We start from the raw sequence: 9,844 nt of genomic DNA on the forward strand, positions 1-9,844 counted from the left end.
TTGGACCGGTAGTTGGTTCCTTGATTTTTAGCGGTTATTGAGTTTTATTGGATTTTAACAAACAGATTTTCAATAACGAGTTTTTCTTGAAAATCAAACCGGATTACATATAGAGTCACTGGATTTGTAGTTTAACCGCATGTCCGGGTCGGGTCTCAAAACACTGAACATAACACTTCATTTATAACATTAAAATGTAGATAAACAATCAAAAATATAAATTTATACAAAAATCATGTAATATAACTATTACACATACACACCAAAAATATTATATAAAATTAAATGTTAGAAAAGATAATCATGTGCTTTCAAAATGCAGATCAAAATCTAGCCATTAATGATATAAAATTCAAATTTGATGGTTTTATATTTTGAGTTTAAAATTAGATATATGGTGCCTTTGGTTTTCAGTAGTATTTATAACCAAAGTTTCAAATTTGGTGGTTTTTATTTATTTTTTCTTATATAATTGTTTTGTTAATCATATTTTTTAAAACATATACCATTTATATAATACAATGTCAATTTTTATGACCATAATTTTTAAAATAAACAGTCGATTTTACCTCTATTTATTTTATATGACAATACTATCAACCAAATTGTTTAAGAAATACTAAAATTATTTAATAGTTTTATTAAAAAAATTGAACTCAAAATATAAACTATTACATAATTTTATCGGGTCCGTAAAATTTGTTATCCAACTAAAACCGAATAAAAAATAATCAATCATATACCACACATTAAATTGTACGTAATCGAATTTAATCTATATATGTCGGACCAAACAAAATTATTAACCACAATCGATCTGATCCGAATACTCATGCCTAAACCTACTTGTGAATAATCAAATAGGGACATAAATTTATAACAAAAACGGTTGTCCCGCCCTCTTAAAAGGCGGATCAAAATCTAGTTGTCCATTATAATATGTTTCTTTGACTTTCACACAAATAAGATTTATCTTTTGGCATTCTTAGGATATACCTCGTCCAGCATGTTCTTCTCATCCACAAGCTTTGTTATTTTATTTTGGATAAACACAATAATATTTTTTTTGAATAATATGTATCATACATACATGAATTTAATGACAGACTTCATAGATACTAGTAATAGTATACATTACATGTAAACATATACATTTTTTTTTATCAACATAAATTCATCTACTTTATTAAAACAGAAGTACACATATGGATTAACCCTACAAGTTGCACAGTATTTACGCCTAAATGCCACTGAGAATTAAATTAAACTACCTAATTTAATGCTTGTCTTTTCCTGTTGAGTTAATGTGTTGTCCTAATATAAATTAAGTTACCTATTTTAATGTTGTCTTTTTTAGTTGAGTTAATGTGTTATCCTAATATAAAATTTAATTTTCTTTTTCTATTAAATCAATTTCGAAATTATTTAAAATTTTATTAATGTTGTCTTTTCAGTTTAATAAATACATTTCCTAATTCTAAATTTACCACATTTAATGATAATAAAAATCGCATATGATATGGTAGGAGACCACTATCTTTTAATATTCGAACCAAAACAATTTTTATGTTAAGTTTAAGTTTTTGCCATACGTTATTTAAATTTATTTGTTATATAAATTTTACTTTTACATTTTAAGAATTTTAATTTTTTTTAAACAATTCAAATGAGTTATCCGAACCAAAACATGAACCGAAATTATAAATACCGAATGAGGCTAAAACCTTTCACCCCAAAAATCTAAAACCCAAAGAGACCTGAATCAAATCCGAACGAATATCCGAACGCCCATCTCTACTACAAGATATAGAAACTGAATCACTTTATTTATTTTCAAAAAATTATTTTCCATTGATTTTCTCATTAGTCTACAGTAATTATGTAAACTAATTGTCAAAATCCAATCTGAAAATTATTGAACACGTAAGCCCATTTATAATGAATTAGCAGTTAGATCAAATATATATTATATTACATTTCATTTTCTTACAAATTATAATCTTAATTTTTATATGTCACAAATTGGTTAAAAGTCTAACAATTATTTATTCTTACAAATTTTATAAGTGGCGTATCATGTTTAATAGCATACTAACCATATTGTGTATTTTCATACTTATCATTTAAAAACTTTGTTTGTTATATATCTTACACATACATCTAATCATATAAATGTTAGATTTGTTTAGGTGATCTCCAGTGTCGGTGATACATTTTACGTTAAACGCAAAAATATAAAATTACTTAATTTAATATGATTACATTTACAAATATAACATTTAGTACACTCAAATTAAGATTTAAAATTAAATACCGAGTGTGATTATTTTTTAACAAATTTATATTAATATAAATTCCAAATATTTGGAATTCGAAAGCATTATGACCCACACCTATACTATTTTAATTAGGATAACTATAAGAATATTTTATTAAAATTTAATTTTTGTTATAACTGCAAAAATTAGTTTTCGATATAAATTTATTATCAAATATTACAAATACATCATTTAATAAAAAAAAACTAAAAACAGAAAATAAATATCCGTGCGGTCGCACGGGTCAAGATCTAGTTAAAATTTTAAAATTGGGTTCAACCCAGACCCAGACCCATTACAGAAATGAAAGGAGAAGAAGGGTCGCGTAGGACCGCTTTTGCCAATCGATCAGCGTCAACGTTTTTCGATCTAGAGACAAAAGAGAAAGAGATAGAAGTGAAGCAATCGGAGAGGCTCTTGATGTCGGAGACAACACCGAAGATCTCTTTTTCCAGCCAATTGCTATTGATCGCTTTGATTAGCGTTTGGTTGTCTGAGAAGACCCGAAGGTTCTCGATGTTGCTTGTAATGGCGTGATGTATCATTGATCTGCATGCAAGCGCTTCTGCCATCAGAGGAGAGCTGACAAACTCCTGAAACTCTGAGTCCCTTCCTATCTGTCCTGATTGATCGGAGAAGATCCATCCAAAGCCCTGTTGTGAGGGTATCTTTGTTCCATGCGGCGTCCGTAAAGCTTCTGGTGAGTTGTCGGTTTCCTATCGGTGGATGATCTATCTCCGCTGGGAGCAATCCGACCTTAGTAGTGATCGCGTTTGTTCCTTGTGCAGTGATCCATTCTCGGGCTGAGGAGATGCTACGAAGAATGGTTTCCGCTGGGGAGATATCTCTGTTCTCGAAAAGCAACTGATTTCCTGACAGCCATAGTTGCCAACAAATCCAAGGGAAGACGTTCTCCGCTACTCCTGTGAGGGAAGTAGGCAGATTGTGTTGCGAGAACCCACTAAAGCTCCTTCAAAGTTGACTTGTGCCGCTAGGTAAGCTGCGTTATTGATAGGGGCTAAGCTCCAAACTTGTTGTGCGTAGTGACAGTTGAACATATATGTATTCGTACAAAAAAAAAAAAAATATATATATATATATATAAAGCTAAATATGTAAGTGTTACATACGATGATTTATATAGAGATATATATTATAGAGATCATGAAAAATCACATCGAAATGATAGTTTCCTCATTTTCTTCGTCCGGGCATGCCATGCTTGCCTCTTTTGCCTCCAAACCTGCCGTGCTTGCCACTCTTATACTTCCCTCCAGACATAATGTGCTCAGAGTCAGTCTAGCAAATTAGGGCCCTATTCAAAATATAAAAATATTTAACTTTTATTTTAAAATTAATAATATTTATTTAAATTTATTTTAACAAAAAAGATAATACAAAATAAACTTCGGCTCATGTTTTTCAAAATAAACTATTCACTGTTTTTTAAAAAAATTACCAAATTTATTTTAAAATAATAATCATTTCCGTAAATACTTTAAATTTATGATTAATTACCCTCCTAAATCATTTACAAATATTTAAGAATCATTTATAAAATACTTATACAAGTTTATAAACTCAACTCACTCTCTAAATAGTAAACCATAAACTGAAGTGTTATAGTATTTTTGGTTAAAAGTATTATAAAATGGTGTAATATGGTATTTTAAACAATTTTTCATGATTAATTTTAAAGGCAATATGAAACAAATCATTTATTATAACTCTTATTCTTCATAATAAAATATCTATTTAATTTGCATATTATAATAATTATTTTCAACTTCAGATCTTTGGTTTTACATTTAGATATATATTATATATAATTATATGAATATATTCATGTAAATAAATGATTTTTAAAAAAAATTGGGGGCTCCACAAAATAGGGGCTCCATTCAAATGTTTCATACATATGTATGCTATCAAGTCCGGCTCTGACTGGGCTTCCCATGCTTATACTTTCCTCCACCGAAAAACTTCTCTTTCGTACTTACCACCGTGATGATTTCCGTAACCATCGTGATTCCCCGAGTGGTGACCATCCATTGCCACTACAAGAAAATAGTTCAATACCGATGGCCAAAACCGTCGGTATTCCGTCGGAAAACAGGTATTTCATCGGAAAACAGATATTCCGACGAAACTATGACGAAAACGTTCGTCGGAATCATTTGGTCGGAAAATACAAATTTTTCGGAAATCTGTTAGAGCTTCCGACTATATTTTGACGAATACCGAGAAATATTATTCCGACTGAAAATCCGAAAATTATTCCGACCGCACATATCATCGAAAATTTGTTGGAGGATGTCTGACTACTACTTTCATCGGAAACTAATTCTCCGACGAAAACCATTCGTTGGACGTTTCCGACGAAAACCATTCGTTGGACGTTTCCGACGAAGTATTTTGTCGGAACTTTTTGACCCTTTTTCGTCGGAAGTTTCTGTCAGAAGATACCGATGACTATGCTGTCAGAATATTACAATGGATACTCTTTCTTCGGAATATTTAATTCATTCATTAATGTATTTTTTTATATTAAAAATCGATAAATAATCAAAATATAAATTAAACTAAGAATATTATATAAATCAAGTTCATACATAGTTTGAGACTGAAATTGAAAAAAAAGAAACATTCAGAAGTTGAAAAAAAAAACTAAAAATCGGAAGGAAACAAACGCTTCATCTTCTCCAATATCTCGAGGTTGGTCTTCTTTTGATCCGCCAGTTCAACAAGGACTGTGGCGTTCTGCGTCTCCAGTGCCAGAATCCGGTCATCTTTGTTCTGTAGCTGCTCTAAGACCGGAACCACTTCTGAGGAGGACTCGGATAAATTCTTCCATTTTTAAAAATGACAATTTATCACAAACAAAATAAATACAAAGTGGAGTGTAAACATAGTAGAACATTTTAGATGGATTTGAAATTATCGTCATTCAAACAGAAAGGAAATTATAAAAATGAAGAGGGTAAAGGGTACCAATACCTGCAAATTATTCTCCAAACTTTTAATCTTTTCAAGTAGCTGCATGAAAGACAGAATCAAGGGGTGGACATTTCTTGTTATACAATAGAGTTTATCCTTCCCTGTACAAAATTCAGTTTTCCAATAAAGTACCAATACCTCTTTTTTTTTTCAGACTCAAGCTTTTAATCTCAGACTCAAGCTTTTAATCTCAGACTCAAGCTTTTCTTGAATCATATACAAGGATGAATAAATAATCAATTCCAGCAAAGCAACATATGAAGGAAAATTTATGTTTTCCAATAGAGTTCACCATTTCCTTGTATAAAATTAAACTTCACACGACTAAGAAAAATGTACCTTGTCAAACTTTTGCTGGGGATCTTCAGAACTCTTCGACAAATCTTGCACATGGTTTTCATACAGTTCAAGATCATAGGTAAGATTATTTATATCAAAACATATTTTTTCCCCTACAAGTGATATAAAATGGTGGTTAACCTTCCTTTTTTAATGATATTAAAAATAATAGCGAGGAGTTGATCTCACAATGAACTGAAACAATAATGATGCAAAAACAATGTTAGTAGAACCTGATCTGTATCAAACCGCAAAATGTGCTGAACACCATCAACTACTATTTCGAGTTGTATATAACTCTCAGTACTGCTCATGCTTTTTATGTCATGTTGTTCAGCATAGTAAATAAACCTAAAAGGCCACCATTGGTAAAATATAAACAAACTCAAATATGAGAAATACATGTGAATTCCAAACCAGATTTAACTTACCCCTGCCACAACTTTTCTTATTGCCAAAACGATTTTTCCAGTTGGGAAGAAGCCAAGTGACTGATCACTTAAGTTGTTTTCTACCATATGAATGATCGAATCCTTGAGTTTATCGCCCATCATCAGGTCATACAATTCAAGGCTATTGCCAGAGCTGGATGAATCTTCGCCCTCCATTTTACACAAGAAAAAGAAAGATTGTTTGATGTTCAGTATGTTAGAATTTTAATACTGATATATAATATTATGTATAGGTAAAATGTAATAAAGATTTGTGGAGTCGTTTATGGTAACAATATATTTTTCAAACTTATATTGATATCCAACATTAATTATATTTATTTCTAATGAATACTATTTATTTTATATATATTAATATTTTAAGCAAAATAATGGCTAATAATATATTCACTAGGATAAGACCTGCGCCTTGCGCGGAATGAAATTATTATTTTATTATATTTTGAAAAATGAAACAATAGTTCTATTTCATTTGTATTAGGGGTGTTCAATCCGGATATCGGGTTTCGGTTCGGTTTTGTTTTGTCGGTATTTCGGTTATTAAAATATAACTACTATTCTAAATCCATATTTACTTCGCTTCGATTTGGTTTATATACCGTCGATTTTCATTTTATTCAGTTTTATTCCAAAAACATAATTATTTAGTTTGAGATAATATTATATATTATACGAATTTTAGAGTCATGTTGTCAAAAAATCAATTATTATAAAATATTATATATTTAAATAAAAAAATAAAAAGGCTTCTCACCCATCTAATAAAATAATCAAATCTAGAATTAATATCAAAGCTCTAAATTTAAAAAAAAAACAAAACAGAAGCATGAAAGAAAAGTTTTTATATTCTTCCATATTTGGTGTTCATCAAATTAATATGTCTTCTATTGAACACAACTCTGTTTGTTTAAAGATAAAAAAAGTTGTTGAGAATTTCAACTAATTGTTATCCATCAAATTTATAATCTTAACTTTAATTTAGTTACTGTTAAAATAAGCAAAAAGATCAAAAAAAAAAGACTAAGAAAATAAGAAATCTCAGTTGCAGTAAATTGTTAGTTAATTATAGTTCAAGTGATTCAAGTGATTTACAAATTATAATTATAGTTCAACTCATATAACAAATAGGAATTTCATGCGTCGTTATAAATATACATATATTTACATGTTTCAGTTTAATCGGTTATAAATCAAACCATATCCAAATCCTACGGGTTTTATAAAATCACATACATTCGGGTTGTATGGTATATACCAAATTAAAACCATATTATCGATGGTTCAATATCTTTTAATAATATACAATTCTTTAAAAAAAAGAAATAAGATATAAAAATTGTTATCAAATATTTATTATTCATAATAATTAATTTTCATATATACGTTAATCATATTAGGTAATTTCGTAGTTTTTATTTAAGGAAAGTGCAAGATTTTTGTTTGTACATTATTTATCAATTTGATAGTTAGTTTAATAAAAAGTGTAATATAAGTTAAGATGGACCAACCTATTTTTCTAAGAATAGTATATTCTATAAATAGTATATTTCATATGGTTATTTATTAAATGAGATTTCATAATCATACGGTTCTATGATTCATATCGTTTTGTAACAGATTATGTAAATCATTGATAACAAAATTTTCAATGTGAAAAATTTAATAAGTTTATGATTTATAAATGTTCTTGAAAATTCATTAAATTTTATGAAATTTAAATAGTTATGTAATCTTATATGGTATATAGTTTAATCTATATATATTTTTGTTTTATTATTAAATGATACTTTTTACTCATATGGTTATAAAATCATGTGTATCTTTTTATAATAAAAATGTTAAACCATTTATCATTAATTTTTAACATAATAATTTTAACTGTTTTAGTAATTTATTGTTGTTTTTAAAAATTCAAAATATAACATATACAAAAAAATCTAAATTTTAATTTTATAGCTAATTTTATTGTTTAATTTATTTTAATAATATAAAATTAAACAAAAAATTATAGAGGAGATTTAGATTGTTATCAAATCTTTATTATTAGAATCATTAATTATCATATATATATTAGTCATATTTGGAAATTCCGTAACTTTTATTTGAGGAAAGAAAATAAAATATTAATTGTACACTATAATTATTTTTATAATTAATTTAATGAAAAGTATAATATATAAGAGATATCATATAGTTGGTATTAAATGTTCTTAGTGAGATATAAAAATCGAATTGGACCAACATGTTTTTCAATTTCATTGTAAGACTGACACGTATGACTAATTAACTATCTAATTGATTGTCACGTACGAAGGAGTTATTTTCAATTAATACAAACTTAAGGTTACAACTTTTAAATGTATCCCTTTTAATATATAGGGGATGTATAACGTTGTTTGGCCTATTTATTACTATTTATTATTATTTTGGTCCTGAGTGGGAATGGATGATTCCCCTTAATTCCCTATGTTTTTAAATGGTGTAATTTTTAAGGAATGAGTGGGAATGAATGACTAATTAACTATCTAATGATACCAATTACATTGATGATTATGGAATATTCATTAAAAGTTATCTCATTAAAAGTGGAAAAACCGTTACAAAATGGTTTAACCGTGTGATATTTTTCTTTGGCTAATCTTTTATATGTGACATTACCAAATACATGTGCACAACACACCATAGTATAATATATTTCCATTTTACAATCTGAGAGTGTAGAAGAATCCTAAAACAATTTCACTTGAAAAAAATAGATTTCATCTATAATATATTATAGATAACAAAATAAGTAGGGGAGTGTATCCACCCAGGGGGGTGTATTCAACCGAAAGTTTTAAGTGATTTGTATTAAAATGACAAATCCACTGTTATTCAAACATGAATTTTAAAAATTCATTTAAAATCTACCTTTATTGAACTTGACATTTTGTAAAATACTCTGAAATCCACTGTTATTGAAACTATTTTAAGTTGTGGAGTTTTAAAGTTTTGAGGTGATTTTAGGGTGTTTGGGTGGAGTTTCTTAGTTAAAAAAATTAAAATTCAAATCCATGATTTTAGATGATATTTAGAGTAGTTTAACAAAAATCACCTAAATCTCTGCAACTTATTAAAATCATCTAAAACTCCATTAAAAATCAAATCACATTAAATATTAAATTGAATACACCCCCCCAAGAGTTTTAGGTGATTTGTATTAAAATAACAAATTCACTGTTATTCAAACATGAATTTTAAAAATTCATTTAAAATCCACTGTTATTGAACTTGACATTTCGTAAAGTACTCTGAGATCCATTCTTATTGAAAATATTTTAAGTTGTGGAGTTTTAAAGTTTTGAGGTGATTTTAGGGTGTTTGGGTGGAGTTTCTTAGTTAAAAAAATTAAAACTCAAATCTTATAGTTTTAGGTGATATTCTAGAGTAGTTTAACAAAAATCACCTAAATCTCTGCAATTTATTAAAATCATCTAAAACTCCATTAAAAATCAAATCACATCAAATGTTAAATTGAATACACCCCCTAAGATTATCAAAATCTAATTTAAATTTCAAAACTCACAAATGTTACTTATAATCATTACAAAACCTATAAGTTTTTGACCAAAAAAACCTATAAGTTAAGATGCATAACACAAATACAATGTATTTACCTTATATGACAAATTAAATAATTTATTTAGTTTTCTATAATTAAAAATTTAAAAGTATATGAAAAGTTTTATCAGATTTTTT

This window comes from Raphanus sativus, chromosome 1 (assembly GCF_000801105.2).
Source record: "Raphanus sativus cultivar WK10039 chromosome 1, ASM80110v3, whole genome shotgun sequence".
NCBI lineage: Eukaryota > Viridiplantae > Streptophyta > Magnoliopsida > Brassicales > Brassicaceae > Raphanus > Raphanus sativus.